The 16,588-nt window shown below is 45.3% G+C and overlaps 1 protein-coding gene across 7 annotated transcripts in view; it reads left to right on the top strand.

The window, feature by feature from the left end:
- Positions 1-16,588, top strand: part of Palm2akap2 (PALM2 and AKAP2 fusion) — a 460,662-nt gene that overhangs the window by 336,414 nt on the left and 107,660 nt on the right. Inside the window, exon 1 of one of the 7 annotated variants that reach the window (XM_029475713.2) lies at positions 12,518-12,650. The exons of the other annotated variants lie outside the window; for them this stretch is intronic. The gene's annotated coding sequence lies outside the window, so the exon portion shown is untranslated. Of the gene's footprint in view, positions 1-12,517; positions 12,651-16,588 lie in introns of those variants that run through there. 7 annotated transcript variants of the gene reach the window in all.

Here is a 16,588-nt window from a genome sequence, read left to right as displayed (position 1 = left end):
TTTAAGAAGCTCTGCTGTTGGCCTAACAGATGGTTTTGTAGTCTGAAAGGAGATAAAAGAGACAAAATCAACTGGCAAAAGCATCTTAGTTGTCTGGGGCCGCCAAGGAGACAGAACAATAGAAGTGATGGGTTAACTGCACAGCACCTTTAGGTTGCTTTGTCAGGACCAGAGAATGAAAGGACATAGCTTTGAGGCATTGAGGCAGAGGCCCTTTGTAATGCTTTGTTTGGGAAACTTAGCTGCCTCTCATTGTCCTGATTTCTTTAAGGCTTGGCTAGAACTTACTTTCAGTTTAGTGACAAGTCACTGCCCTGTGGATGACTCCATTTTGATTTTAGTCTGGTGTCCTAATTAGGCTGTCTAGTGCTGCTGATGAAACACCATGGACCAAAATCAAGTGGGGGTGGGGTGGGGGTAGCTTGCACTTCCACATCATAGTGACTCATGGAAGGATGTCAGGACAGGGACTCACACAGGACAGGAGCCTGGAGGCAGGAGTTGATGCAGAAGCCATGGATGGATGCTGGTTACTGGCTTGCTCAGCCTGTTTCCTTATAGAACACAGGGCCACCAGCCCCAGGATGGTACTGCCCACAATGAGCCGGGCCCTCCCCCAGCAATCACTAAGAAAATGCCCTACAGTCAGATCTTTTTTTTTCTTTTTCTTTTTCTTTTTCTTTTTCTTTTTCTTTTTCTTTTTCTTTTTCTTTTTCTTTTTCTTTTTTCTCTTTAAAATTTCTACAGTCAGATCTTATGGAGGCATTTTCTCAAGCTTGCAGCAAGTTAACATAAAACTAGCCAGGAAAGCCGGGTGGTGGTGGCACACACCTTTTATCCCAGCACTTGGGAGGCAGAGGCAGTCGGATTTCTGAGTTAGAGGCCAGCCTGGTCTACAGAGTGAGTTCCAGGAGAGCCAGGGCTACACAGAGAAACCCTGTCTTGAAAAACAAAAAAAAACAAAAACCAAAAAAACAAAAAAACAAAAAACAAAATTAGCCAGCACATTTGGTCTAGGGAGAAAGCCTACTTCCAAAGCATGGACTCTGGTAATTATTATTCAAGACGTATATTTCATGAAAGTTTAAACCAGACAGAGGTGTAGTTTCAGAGTATACAATATACTGGTAGCTATTAAGTGTGTATGCCCATACCTACCCAGAGGGTTGAAGTCAGACCGAGCCACGTAGTGAGACCTTCATGACTATCAGCAAATGTCTCTCTGTATACATTCTCCCTTAGGAATTAAGGCTTCTAAGCTAGATCCAGTTTCTCTACAAAGTAAGATAGGAAACTCCGCCCAGGGCCCGTTAGCTTCCCCCATACCTCTTTGAGACATGGTCTTGTGTAGCCGGGTAGGTCCAAAGCTTGTCATGTAGCTGAATGTAACCTGGAACTTCGGATCTTTCTGCTCCTGCCTCCCAAGCACACTAGAATTACAAGTGTGTGCCACCATGCCAGCCCTCCTGGTGTGTGTGTATATGTGTGTGTGTGGTGTGTATGTGGTGGATATTGTCTATGCATGTGTGTGTGGTATATATATGTGGTATATATATGTGGTATATATATATATATATATATATATATATATATATATATATATACCATTGTGTGTGTGTGGTCTATGCATGTGTGTATATATGTGTGTGTATGGTATGTGTGTGGTATATATGTGGTATGTATGTGGTGTGTGTGGTGTGGTGTATGCATGTGTATGTGTGGTATGTATGTATGTGTGTGTGTATGTGTGTGGTGTGTTTGTGGTGTATGTGTGATGTGTATGTATGTGTGTGGTGTGTTTGTGGTGTATGTGTGATGTGTATGTGGTGTGTGTGGTCTATGCATGTGTGTGATGTGGGTGTGTATGTGTGGTGTATGTGTGATGTGTGTGTGGTGAGTATGAGGTATGTGTGGTCTATGCATGTGTGTGGTGTGTGTGTATGTGATGTGTATGGTCTATGCATGTATGTGTGGTCTATGCATGTGTGTGTGTGTATATATATGTGTATGTGGGGTGTGTATGGTCTATGCATGTGTGTGTAGTGTGTATGTATGTGGTGTGTGTGGTCTATGCATGTGTGTGTGTGGTGTTTGTCTAGGTGGTGAGAGGGATTGAACACAGGCTCTTGTGCTGGCTAGACATGTGCTTCCCTACTAAGGGCTCTTCCAGCCTCCCCTCCCACCCCCCAGTTTGAGACAGGGCCACTCTGTTTCCAAGCCTGGCCTTGAATTCACTTTGAAAGCCCGAGCCAGGCTTGCATTTTTTTTTATCCTGTTGCTTCAGCTTCCTAAGTAGCTGGAACGACAGGCCAAACTGTCATTCCAGTTTTTAAAATGTTGACAAGTTATTCTTTTTCATGACATTTTTTGTTTGATTGAGTGTGAGCAGGTAGGTGTTGGTGGATGTGCACATGTCTGTGTGTGTGAAGGTCAGAGGGTGGCTTTTCACACTCAATCCTCTCCTGGGACACAGGTTCCCGGGATCAAACTCAGGCCATGAGATTTGGTAGCAAGTGCCTTTACCTCTAGTAAAATAGCCCTGTGCTTTTACAAACTTCGTTATTTGCTAAGATGTCCTCTTTCTCGGGCTGGTGAGATGGCTCAGTGGGTAAGAGCACCCGACTGCTCTTCCGAAGGTCCAGAGTTCAAATCCCAGCAACCACATGGTGGCTCACAACCATCCGTAACGAGTCCTGGCGCCCTCTTCTGGAGTGTCTGAAGACAGCTACAGTGTACTTACATATAATAAATAAATAAATCTTAAAAAAAAAAAAAATGTCCTCTTTCTCAAAGCCAGCCATAATGAAGCACACTGGGCGTCTCAGGTACTCAGGAGGCAGAGCAAGAGAATCTTCTGAGAGTTCAAAGCCAATTTCAGTTATATTAAGACACTAAAAACAAAACAAACAAATAAACCCCACAACTTTTCAGAGCGATTTCCTCCTAACATAGATGGCACTGGCTGGGATATTTCGAGCAAAAGTTCAGAAACATTCACGGATGTGCCCACCTGTGTATCCCTGTATTTTCTCTGCACTCCTTTAGACCATTCCTGTAGTGGGCGTGTCTGATTCCTGTAGTGGGCGTGTCCGATGACAGGAAAGCTCTAGAAGCTGCCACGGTGTTATCTGCATCTTCGGAGCCGGCCGGGGGGAGTTTAGTGTGTTATCTTAACTATGATTTGCTCCAGCTGCTTTGGAAACACGGTTCCTTCGTAAGAGCCAGAGCCTGTGGCTTCTAGCAGAGCGAACTGAGTCAAGCAAGCCAAACTCCGAAGCCACAGACAGTAACCTCGGAAACCACTAGTCTGAAGGGCCGCAGAAAAGTGGCCAAGCTGGATCCCACTTAGGCAGGGAACTGGGATGCCTGTGTATCTCCTGTATGTCTCTTGTCATCACTCTAAGTGATCAGAAATGAGCCAGAAAGCCTGAGCAGAATCTCTGTGGCCGTTTACCCTGAACCTCATGTTTCTGAAATAGCACAAAGGTCTCAAGCTCCAGCCCAAGCCTCAGCACAACTGCTGTATTCACATGAGAGTCTATCTTGCTCCATAAACACTGAAGGCTGTTTAAGCAGCTAGTGCTCCTAGCTCCCCTTGCCCCTCTACCCACTCTCTAAGGCCATGCTCCATGCTAAGATCTATTGTAATAGAAACTATGGTTAAAAGTTTCAAAGACACACACAAGCAAAGCACCAATGCACTATATATATATATATATATATATATATATATATATATATAATTAAAAATAGAGAAAAGAAGCCAGGAGTGGTGACATGGCACACACCTTTAATCCCAGCATTCTGGAGACAGAGACAATTGGATCTCTGTGAGTTCAAGGCAAGGCTGGTCTAAAAAATGAGTTCTATGCTAGCCAAGGCTACACCGTGAGACCTTATTTGAAAATACCAATCAGGGGGCTGGTGAGATGGTTCAGTGGGTAAGAGCACTAACTGCTCTTCAGGAGGTCCTGAGTTCAAATCCCAGCAACCACATGGTGGCTCACAACCATCTGTAGTAACATATGACGCCCTCTTCTGGTGTCTAAAGACAGCTACAATGTACTTACATATAATAAATAAATTCTTTGAAAAAAAGAAAGAAAAAGAAAGAAAGAAAGAAAATACCAAGCAGAAAAACAAAAGAGAAAGCATACACCCAGACAAAATGATTGCTTCACTATCTACTCTACAACAGGTTGCCAACTAACACACACACATACACATACACATACACATACACATACACATACACATACACATACACACACCCCTCCACCTTCCTGCTTCAGCTACCTGAGTGAATACTGGGGACAACACGAGCATTCGTAAGCAGCCACTACCACTCTCCTGGGCAGCCAGACTAGCTCTGTTGCAGGGGAGGATATAATTGCTGGTCATTAAGTCTTAGAAAAAGTAAAGGATATCCAATTTTAAAAAATAAATAAATAAAATGTTAAAGAGAAGAAAGAAAGAATGAAAGAAAGAAAGAAAGAAAGGAAGGAAGGAAGGAAGGAAGGAAGGAAGAAAAGATAAAGGAGGACTTGGAGGCACAGACAGGCTGAGCAACTTTCCCAAGTTCACACAGTGATGGAGCAGGACTCAAATCCAGCTCTCTGCTCCTGACTTTTTCTCTTCTTTTCTTTTCTCTTCTCTTCTCTTCTCTTCTCTTCTCTTCTCTTCTCTTCTCTTCTCTTCTCTTCTCTTCTCTTCTCTTCTCTTCTCTTCTTCTTTCTTTCTTTCTTTCTTTCTTTCTTTCTTTCTTTCTTTCTTTCCTTCTTTCCCTGGAATTTTTAATCTTAGCTCTAGCTGTAATATTGCTGACACTCTGATTTGCCCTCAGCCACACAAGAGAGAAAAACAATAAAAGCACAGGCTGTCACAGGAGCACAAGAGCAGCCCCGCCCTGCCTCCCAGCACGTGAGCACCCTACTCTACCTCCTCTGCACCCCTATCTTATCTCTGCCTGCCTATGAATTACTTAGCATCCAGGAGCCTCATTCGGGAGCAGAGGACACCAGGCTCTAGGAGAAATGATAAGATGAAAACTCTAAGACAAGACGTTGTCTGTCTGGGTTTACTTGTTTTTGCTGAAGTGTGTTCTGTTCTGTTTTATGGCCTTCAACCAGTAGGTTGCTGGGATTCTAAACCTGTAAAGTTTTGTGTTTTTTTTTTTTTAAAGATTTATTTATTTATTATATGTAAGTACACTGTAGCTGTCTTCAGACATTCCAGAAGAGGGCACCAGATCTCGTTGCAGATGGTTGTGAGCCACCATGTGGTTGCTGGGATTTGAACTCTGGACCTTCGGAAGAGCAGTCGGGTGCTCTTACCCACTGAGCCATCTCACCAGCCCTAAACCTGTAAAGTTTACATCTGTCAATCGCAGTTTCTTTTTCTTTTTAACGTTTGAAAATTTGATTGATTGATTGATTGATTGATTGATTGATTGTGTGTGTGTGTGTGTGTGTGCGTGCTCCCACGAGTCACATGTGCACATGCCATGAATACACATATGGAAGTCAAGATAACTTATGGGAGTCACTTCTCTCCTTTTACTTTGTGGGTCGCTAGGATTAGGCACCAACCATCAGTCTTGTTGGTAAGTGACTTTATCTATTACACCATATGTTGCCAGCACAACTACTGTGGTTTTAAAGTGATTTTGGACTAACCATGGTCCCAATCTGACAAGACCTAAAAACAAACAAACAAACAAACAAACAAGCCCAAGAAAAGAACCTTTTTTAAAAAAAAGTAGTTTGTGTGTGAGGCTGTTTTGCCTGTAGGTATGTCTGTGCACATGTCAGTGAGGCCAAAAGAGTGTGTCAGATCCTCTGGACCTGGAGTTATAGGTGGTTGTGGCTTGATGTGGATTAGAGAACTAAACCCAAGTCCTCTGCAAGAGCTACAGATGCTCTTACCAACTAAGCCAGCCCATTAAAAAAAAAAAATCAACGATTATTGCCTCTGCAATAATCAGGGCAATAATCAGGATTGTTAAGATTGTAAATGTCAATGTAGTCTTCTATTTCCCCTGCTACTACTAAAAACCTTCACAGCTCTTTCTATAATTTAACAGTCTGTACGTAAAAATTCAGAGGGAGGGAAAAGCTTGGAAATTACTAAGAAGACCACAGTTTCTTATTTTGTTTTTCTAGGACTCAAATGCAAGGTTCTGTTTATACTGGCCAAACACTCTGCCTTCTGAATATGTTGCCAGCCTGTTACCATTACAAAACAAAGCTGGGCTTGCTAGTGCAGGCCTTTAATCCCAACACTTTCCAGGCAAAAGTAGGAAGATCTCTGTGAGTTCAAGGCAAGTCTGATCTACATAGGAAGTTCCAGGACAGCCAAAGCTATATAGTGGGACCCTGATTTAAAAACAAACAAACAAGGAAGCAAACAAACAAACAAACAAACATAACAAAACCCCAAAAGCAAACACTGACTATATTGTCACGTGTCTGTCCTTCCAGCACTGGGGAGGCTGAGACAGGCTTTCCAGGAGTTTGGAGCTAGTCTGGGTTACAGAAGAGCAAGCAAAGCACCAAACGCAAGACACGAGAAGCCCGCCGACATCTCCTATTGCTACTGTGCACGTCCCCTCTCCTCCACGTTCCCTTTTTTTTTTTTTTTTTTTTTTTTTTTTGGACAGAGTCTTCATGTAGCCCAGTCTTGCCTTGAATTTACTTGCTATGTAGGAAAGGATGACCTTGAATTTCTGATTCTTCTGACTCTGCCTCCTGAGTGCTGGGGATTTCAGCGGTGCATTACCATGCCTAGTTGACTTTTATTTATTTATTTATTTATTTATTTATAGACAAGGTAGCCTGTTACCTAGATTAGCTTGAAAGTCACTAGCTTCAAATTTGAGATCCTTCTGCCTGAGCTTCGTGAAGGCTAGGCTTATATGAATGTGTGTGTGGTTGGTTGGTTGGTTTGGTTTGGTTTGGTTTGGTTTGGTTTGGTTTGGTTTGGTTTGGTTTGGTTTGAGACAGGGTTTCTAGTAGCTCAGACTGGCTTTGAAGTTGCTATATAGCGCCTGTCTCTACCTCCTAAATTCTAGGATTACAGGAATGGGCTACTATAGCTAGTTTAGTTTGTTTTCTTTTTTCTTTTTAGGAGAAAGGCTAACTGTGCTCAGAATAGCCTGCCTGACCTGGAACTGCTCAGGTTGTCCTTGAATTTCCATGAGTGTGCCATCCATCCCAGGTCCAGTGGTGCTGTGATTAGCCACATGGGCCACCTCACTTGGCTTTCATGGGTTCGTTTTTAAAAGAGCCATTTTAAAAGGTTGAAACAAGTTGGTTGGGATGGTACAAGCCTTTAATGCCAGCACTCAGGAAGCAGAGGCAGGCGGATGTCTGTGAGTTCAAGGCCAGCCTGGTCTACAGAGTGAGTTCAAAGACAGCAGGGGCTGAACAGAGAAACCCTGTTTCAAAAACATAAAACAAAACATCTGGGCGAATGAAACCAGGTGACCACTTCCATGTATCAGAGTTTGGCAGAAGAGACCAAATGTGAGGATTCAGGAAAAGGAAACAAACATGGAATAAGCGGGAAAGAACTTCTCCAGGCACAGGAAGTGAGAAACCCTGGAGAGAAAGCAAAAGAAAGGCAAGCATGGTGAAGTGCCAGGATCCAGGCTTGAGAGGAAACATGGCCCTGGAGCCAAGTGTTCTCAGAGGAAGCTGTCCCCTGTCCTGTTTGCTTCCCTCCAGCGTCCTTCCAGGGGAGACTGTGCTCCCCAAGCCAGGTTGTAGGCAGCATCAAATGCAAACAAATCCAGATTCCTGGATCTAGGACACTCAAATACATACGTAACCCATGTAACACACGCTCACACATGTTCATACACGTGCATTCACACATACACACTCATATGCACATGGAAACACACACACATGTCACACGCATATACACATGTGCACGTGGGAACCTGTCCTAACCTTTTAGAAGAGTTAGTTGTTTTCCTTTCTTTAGGAAAGGTAAGGATTTTGTTTTGTGTTTTGTTTTTTCCTGACATGGTCTCACTCTGGCTCCCAAGAGTTTATTAATAATAAAGTCCTGGCTGGCTGGTCTCGGACTCGTGACAACCCTCTAGCCTTAGCCTCCCAGATTCTGGGATTATAATCCTGAGACACCACACGAAGCTGTTTTCTCGTTTGTTTTGAGAAAAGGTCTTGGTGCATCGCCTGGACTGGTTGTGAATTTGAGATTCTCCTGTCAAGAGATTCCTGGGTTCTCTGGCTCCAGAACAGTGATCTTGTTTTAGATGTATCTTTGTTTTTGTGTTCATTTGGTGGTTCTAGAGGGAGATGGGGCGTGAACAGCTGCTTCAACAGACTTGAGTGAAGACTGATCCTTCTCTATCAGGGAAGACTACATCAACTAGGACTGCAGCTTCAAGTCAGGGAAGCACATGAATCCACTCGGGAGAAATGAGATTCCCTCCTGACAACCAGGTCATCTCAATTAACTCAGACAATCACAAGTGACAAAAGCCACAGCTAGTTTGTCCTCATTGTTTTTTCCTTTTGGTGGTGGTGATGGAGCAATAGGGTTTCATGTAGGTTTTATGTAGCACTCAGGCTGGCCTCAGATTCATTAGGACCCCTCCCCAAACTGATGCTTTTCACCTCAGCCCTTGTTAGAAGGTTGGGATGGTAAATTCTCTTTCATTGTGGACAGTCTTGGCCTCTTTGGATTTTCAGATCAGCTTTCTGGGACCGTCTCAGGTCTATTTGTTTGTTAGTATGTTTGTTTTTGCTTTTTAAGACAGGTTTTCTCTGTGTCGCTCAGACTGTTACTCTGTCGCTCTTGAAACTCAGAGAGCAGCCTGTCTCTGGGATGAAAAATGTTTGCCACCACTGTCACATGGCTAATCTCGTGTCTTCTTAAACTTCTCTTCTCTTAGCTTGGGTTACCTGTTCACTTCCACCGCTAGGCCATTATGGACTTAGTTCATTTTGCTCAGCTGGGGTTCTGTTGACCCATGTCTAGCCTGATGGCTTGTTTATCACGTTCTATATCTTATTTCTTGAGTCCCTGGATGGCCACTCCTGCCCAGAGTGTTGTTTAAAGGGCTACAACAGCTAAGAGGTGTCACAAAAGAAAAATGTTCACCTAGTTTGTAGTGAACTCTCCCTAAGACAAAGCAAAACCCCTGTGGAAGGCTGCCTACCACGGAGGGCCATCTGTCCTGGACAATGTAGGGCTTTCATAAGCAGGTGACATTTATTCCTTCAGGTTATGTTTCATCCATGGGAGTGGGAGCTGTTTATTTTCACTAAGAAGCTGCTAAAACACATCTAGGAGCTAGTTTGTAAAATGCTCAGCTTAGCCAAGGTGTGCTACAAAAAGATTGCACCATGCATCAGATCTCGGGACAGAGACTTATCGGGGGTGTGTGCACACACACACATTAAATAGAACCAAAAAGAAGGTTAAGCATAGTTACTGCTTCAATATTTTAAAAAGTAACATAAAAGTTTTCTAATATAATATCAGCGTGCATTGAACAAGTTTTATCCTGGCAATGTTACTAGCATTTTGGTTTTTTTGGTTTTTTCCTATAGAATGCTATAAACTTGAAAATTAAATAGAACATGGACATTGCTTTGGAAAATAAATAATTCATCATTTACTCAATTCTAATGATGAAGCAAATCTCAATCTCTCTCTCTCTCTCTCTCTCTCTCTCTCTCTCTCTCTCTCTCTCTCTCTCTCTCTCTCTCTCTCTGAGACAGGGTTTCTCCGTGTAGCTGTAGCCTTGGCTATCCTGGAACTCACTCTGTAGACCAGAACTCACAGAACAATCTCTTCCCTCAGCCTCACAAATGCTGAGTGGTGTGGGCCACCACTGCTCAGTAATGAAACAAATTTCCTTAGTAAATTTTATGCTTACTCTAGTTTAGGCATGTACGAGGAGAGGGAGATGATGAAATACTTGCCAAGTTGGGGTCTGTATAGAACATCACCTCTGCTTTGATTTTGGAGGCCTTCTTTGTCTAGTCTGTGGGCTGTGAAATAAATATCTCCCCAAGCATACTCCTTGCAGGGAGCATTCTCATGTGATACTGATGTATTCAAAATAGTTCAGGATGTAGGGCACCCAATGTCTTTCTTTTTCTTTTTCTTTTTTGTTTTCGTTTTTCTTTTCTTCCCCTCCCCTCCCCTTCCCCTTCCCTCCCCTCCCCTCCCCTCCCCTCCCCTCCCCTCCCCTCCCCTCCCCTCCCCTCCCCTTCCCTTCCCCTCTCTTTCCCAAGACAGTTTCTCCATGTAGCCCTGGCTGTCCTGGAACTCACTCTGTAGACCAGGCTTGCCTCGAAATCAGAAATCCGCCTGCCTCTGCTTCCCAAGTGCTGGGATTAAAGGCATGTGCCACCACTGCCCAGCGTTCTTTTCTTTTTTGAGAGAAGATCTCACACTGTAGCTCAGGTTAGCTCAGAACACACCAGATTGTAGCCCAGGATAGCCCAGAACTCTCCAAGTTGGTGTCTAAGTGATAGCAGGGTCTCTGCCTTTGGCTCTCAAGGGCTGAGATTATAGACTAGGGAGGGAGGAAGAAGGAAGGAGGGAGGTGAAGGAAGAGGGAAAGAAGACAGCAAGGGAGATAAGTTGATGCTAGCCAATAATAAATACTATTGAAATCTAATAGTATCTAAAACTACGAAAAAAACCAATGGTGAAAGGCAGGCGCAGTGACCTCTTCAGACCAGCCAGGACTATAGAGCAAGAGGAGTCTGTCTCAAAAGAGCCCAAGCAAAGCAAAGCAAAACAAAACGTCATACTAGACAATCTCTAAATGCCAAGGGAAAGAAGCCAGAATGAGGGTCAGGAAAGTCTGTTTGGTTTCGGACCCCGGGGATAAGGGACTGAGGTACATATTTTACATACCAAGGCAGACCTGGCTTCCAGGTTTCCCAGCATCCTCAGTCCGTAATGGGCATACCCTGCTCCCAACCCTGAACTTTCCAACCCAGGGGCTGGGCTGCCCTTCCCCCAGAGGCTCTTCCCTATATAATCCAGATGTTTTAGTCTCTCCTCTTCTCTGCCCCTTCTCTCTCCCTCCACTATCTTCCCTTCCCCCATGGTGACTTCCCTGGCCTTGGTCCTTGAGACCAGTAAAACCACCCAAGAGTAGCTTCCCAATAACCCTGAGACCTTCCCATTAATCCCGACTTTAATCTAATCTAATCTGGTTTAAATTGGCTCTGTTCATCGGCAACGGAGAAGTAACCTATCGAAGTCTCCCTGGAAGACTTTACCGGCTTCCCTGAGTCAGCGTGGGGGAAGTGTTCAGGCAGGAGAAAGCCCTTCTCAGAGGTGGTCTGGTTCCCTGGTCCTTAAGTGAAGACGCTTTTAGGGAAATCCCAGTCTGATTTCACTTCCCTAACCTCGGGAGGTCCCAGATTTCCAATACAATGGAAGTTAGGGAAATGAAATCTGGCTGGGGCTTGGACTTTTCTCCGGCTGTGTTTGTCATTCAAACAGATTTTAAGAAGCTGAGCCCCCGGCCTTGTGATTGTGGGCGGGGAGGGGTTGCTAGGGCGACCTGGGAAAGCCCCAGGGACTATAAAGGAATCAGACTTGGGAGGCTGTGGATCACCGGGAAAGCGCTTCCCTGGTGAAAAGTTGAATCTGACTCCACTTGATGTGATTTTTCCTCTGCAGAAAACTTGCCCTAAAGCTGAGTAAGACGCACAATAGCTTGCTTTTTGAAAATGCTGTTTTCTGTGGGGGCTATTTATGGGTATATTGGTGTCCTCTCTAAGGCCTTCTAGACTGCTCGGTTCTCCAAGGGTCATTAACATTATTTAAATATTCATCACGGGGGAGGGGACGACAGACTGAAATTTCAGACCTCTCTGAAATGAGGGATGGCTGGCCACCTGCCTAATGGAGTCAAACCCTGAGCCTCAGCTGCTTCCTTCCCCAACTCTGTCTGGAATTGTTAACAGACACGTTTTGACACCATGAAGCCACCGACCGACCGCTGCACAGCCACAGCAGCCTGAAAGATGTACGAATCAAAGATTTTCCAGAATATCTCTCTACCTGCATCTCAGCCTTTGGACCACATTAAACTCTTATTATAACTAAGAAACACTTCCCAGTCAATCCCTCTGTTCGCTCTTACCAAGGGCCAATCAGGGCTTTCTCCCGCACATACTTCCACACGCACTCATACACATATATATATACATGCGGCAACGCCTTCACAGACATCCCCCGCCCCCCATGCACTAACTCAGACACGCGGCGCCCTCCCCAGTTAGGAAACATTCTCTTTCCACTTCTCCCATCACTTCGGTTTCTCCATTCATTCACGCAGGCATACATACATTCATTCACCATTTCTTAGGGCTCATGTTCTGTTCCAGCTACCAAGAGGAGGTATGGGTGGATGGGGAGGAGCAATGAAAACGGAGGGCGGACCACCGGCCTGGAGTGGGGCGGGCCCGGATGGGTGGGCGGGGCTCCCGGGTGCCAGGCGAGCCCAGAGGCTGCTGCTCTTGGCAGATGCGCTGGCCCCAGGTTGGGGCTGTGCCGCGCCTTTCCCTGGACGTTGGGAGCAGCAGGCGGCAGCCGCACCACGCTGGAGCGGAGCCGGAGGACTGCGCTCTCGGAACTGGCTCCTAGAGGTGGGTGTTCAAGTTGGGGCGTGGCGGTTCGGAACTCGGGTTAGAGTGCTCTCCGGCACTGGGAAAAGGTGGATTGTGAGGGTCTTCAAGTCTGTGTCTAGTGGATCCTGTCTGGGAAGCCATTCGAGCTAGAAAGGTCCTTATGCCTTTGAATTTCTTAGGTTTAGGGCAGGGCCGGGATTATTCAATACTTACATATGATTTAAAAATAAACAGCCCCACCTTCCGCCGAGATATACAGGAAAAACGGTGAAATCAAATGTGGCTGTGCACAAGAGCCAGTAGAGGTAGACGGAGCCACCGAGGTCAGTTAGCCAAAAACTCGGGTCCTGCCTGCTGGGGTGGCAGTGCTGGCGGCATCTTTAGAAGTCTATAGCTTTGCAAGGAAACTGAGGCCTAAGGGTGCTCAGCCGGAGCAGTTTTGTACTGGAGTCTAGGCTGCTGAACTTCTTAGCTGATGGAGGAAGCAACGGTTCTGAAGGTCAGGAAGGTTGGGGCGGGGGGGGGGGGGGTTCGAGCTGAGCAGGATCGTCTGTCTTGAGAATCGGCATTGAGGAGTTCGAACTGGGGTTTCATCTCCAGTAAAGCCCGGTTGAGAATCTTTGGGAATACTTTGAGGGGAATTTTAGGAGCAGGTCGCAGAGGAAAGTGCCACCAGTAAAGTCCGTAGAGGAGGCACGCTGGCAAAGATAAGAGCGGAGAGACTCTGGCAGCCCTGGGAAATTCTAGAGAAAGCCAGTGGATTAGAAGAGACCGAAACGAAGCCCGTGAGAACGGGAACCCTCACTGGAGAGCAGTGGCGCAGGTGGCCGGATGAGAGCGAGTGAGGGTCGGAGCAGCCAGTGATGAGCCAACCGGGCTGGGCTAGCAGCTGGGTCGCCGAGCTACACAGCACAGATGAACACGCTACTCACCAGGCCCGACAATCCATCATCCCAAGCATCTGTGAAAAGGATGACAGTGGGTTCTCTCCTCAGACCCGGTAGTAGTTTGTCCCCAGAGATTGCATACCGGGGACTTTGACAAATCAGCACCTTCCCCTGTGTCCATTCCAAGCCCAGTGGCTATAATCCAGCAAATTTACTACTGGCGTTTGCCTTTGAAAAATGGATTTTATGTGCCGTATTGTATCTTTTGAGTCCATGAACAAGTTTTACTTCTCTCTGGAAGCTCTTTTTGTCTCAGCGCGTGCTCACAGGCGCCTGGAGGCTGAAGAGATATATATGCTATGCACCTGCCGTCCACACGCCTGGGGAACCGGCTTGCCTTTGCTCTGAATTCACTTAAGCATCACTCTTGCCTTCCTGGCAGCATTTCCATTTTAACCAAACATCCTTTCTTTCTCTAAGTCTGGCGGCATTCCCGGTTTTGACCAACTAGATTCTATAGTATTATGGGAAGGAATTGATTACTTTTAACACAGATGTTCATGTTCTGATTCTACTGCTTGCTCTCCACTCTGTTTTTGATCTTTTTCTTTAAAAGGGGTGGGGGGGAGGGAGAGAGAGAGACAGAGACAGAGACAGAGAGAGAATGAGAATCCTCTCCCTTGGAAAGGGGAACCTCAAGAGTCCTGTGGAACTCGTCCCCACTCCCACCCCGAGTTAGCCAGTTAGCCGTGGCCCAGGAGCACCTGTCTAGGTTTCCATCTCTGCCCCAGTCAGCGTTCTGCACCATGGAGTTCTGTCTGGTTTCTGGGATGCTGAGGTGCAATCATGAACAGCTTGGCTGGTCTTTGAGTAGGACAAACATTTTGAAATCCCCATTATCTCATAGCTCCGGCATGACAGTTGGCGGTGCTTTCTGCCTGCAGAGTGCGGAGTGGTGTTGTCAGAATTCATTTAACTTTCATAAGTGGTTTGTTCTGACCCAGTAGCCCGAGGATCTCCAGTGAGTAAGGTGAAGCAGGCTGTCTTAACTTACTGATCAAATGACCCTGGCTGGTTGTTGTATTTCTCAAACATTCAATATTTTATTATAGGGCTAACCCATTAGCACTGTGGACCTTCTAGTTGTTGCTGCTGTTGTGTGCTATCCTCATAGAGTCAGTGGGCTCTTGTAGGGAATACTGGCTCAGGCCTGTCCTCTCAGTAGAGTAGAAGTAGAAGCAGAAGCAGGAGGCTTGCCAAAGAACTTTGAGTTCCAGGTCAGCCCTAGCTACAGAATGGACCCTATCTTGGGGAGGTGGGTGGGGCGTATGCCTTTAATGACAGCACTCAGAAGTAGATAGATTTCTGTGAGGATGAGAGCAGCCTGCTTTACATAGTGAGTCTCAGGTCAGCCAGGGTGACAGAGAGAGACCCTGTCTCAAAAAGTCGCCAACCACGCATTTTTTAAAATGAAAATTAATGGGCTCTTAAAATACTCATGGCCCAGATTTCTATCACAGTTGTCATTAGTCACCTCTGCTTACTAGGGTAATGAGAAGTTTAAATAAAGGTGAAATTGAATTTGGATGAAGGTTGGGTTAAGAGATTTTTAATAGTTGAAACAGGAGCATTGCTGAAAATTAACTCCTCGAGTCCAAAGGTTTGCTGTCTAGTTCCTTGCTTGAAATACATTTCCATGTATTACAATGTTAGTAGAACTGATGCTGTGACCCCAGTCGGCTCCTAGAATGAGTGTTTCTTTGATGTGAAAAACAAGAGTCACTGATGTGTTTAGATAACTGGATGGGTTCTGTGCCAGCCACTGATACTCGGAAGAGACTACTTAATGTATGTATGGAGTTCAACAATTTTAGTAAGTTTTGATAGGAAATGTTTTGTTTATGCTTACAAACCCAACACCCAAAGGCAGATTTTCTATGAAGCGAAAGCAAGCAAGCAAGCAAGCAAGCAAGAGAGGGTTTTTTAAAAGATGCCTAACGACATCCTGTGTACTCATGGTTTATTGCTCAGCAGTCTACAAAGATGCTTCCTTCTGCAGCAGATGGGAGCAGATACAATGACCCTCAGCCAGACATTAAGCAGAGAGTGAAATCTTGGAACACTCAGCCCTAAATGGGATGTCTCCACCAAATTCCTTCCCTCAGGGATAGGGAACCTGAAGAAAGAGGAGAGAGAAAGAGTGTAATGTCTCCAGAGAGGATGGAGGACATCAAGAATGCAGAGCCCTCTAAATCAACATGAGCAAAGCTCATAGGAACTCCCAGAGACTGAAGCAGCATGCACGGGGCCTGCACGGGGCCTGCACGGGGCCTGCACCAGGGCCCATGCGCTTATACGTAGTTCAGTGTTTTTATGAGATTCCTGAATGTGTCAGCAAGTGGGTCTGATACCTGTGCCTTCTTTTGGGCTCTTTTCCCTCTGTTGGTTTATGTTGTCCAACTTCAATGTGGTAGTCTTTGTTTTATCTTATTGTATTTTATTTTTTTATTATTTTTTGAATGAATGAATGAATGAAAACCTAGTCACTAGCATAAAGATTAACAACTGAAGTGTCCTTTGTACTTGAAGAGTGACTTTGTTTTATCTTAGAATTTTGAGATAGAATCTTGGAAGCCTTCCCTGGGTCACTGGAGTCCTGGCATTGCAGAATTTTTTGTTTTGTTTTGGTTTGTTGTTTTTTAAGATGCCAGTAACTGTCCTGTCTCTCATTCACTTCCCTCTTTGCACTGATATAGAAGATAACTGTGGAGATTTTCTTCTTTCTGCCTCACGGCCTGTCCTTTTCACTTGGTGGTGTGTGCTTTGTCTGGTGTCCTGTTCCCTCCTCTCCCACTTATTCTCCAAGTCACTGTCCTGTTGCTGGCTCTGCATTGACTCTCTCTTCCTTTCTCTCTCTTTTTTTCTCTCTCTCTCTCTTTCTCTCTCTCTCTCTCTTTCTCTCTCTCTCTCTCTCTTTCTTTCTTAATCTTTTTATTGATTTTTTTTGTGAATTTCATATCATGCACCCTAATCCCACTCACCACCCCTTCCCTTTGTATCCACATCTCC

This window comes from Mus caroli, unplaced genomic scaffold (assembly GCF_978045245.1).
Source record: "Mus caroli unplaced genomic scaffold, Mus_caroli_1 scaffold_6, whole genome shotgun sequence".
In the NCBI taxonomy this organism is placed as follows: domain Eukaryota; kingdom Metazoa; phylum Chordata; class Mammalia; order Rodentia; family Muridae; genus Mus; species Mus caroli.
This window is presented reverse-complemented; position numbering and strand designations above follow the sequence as displayed.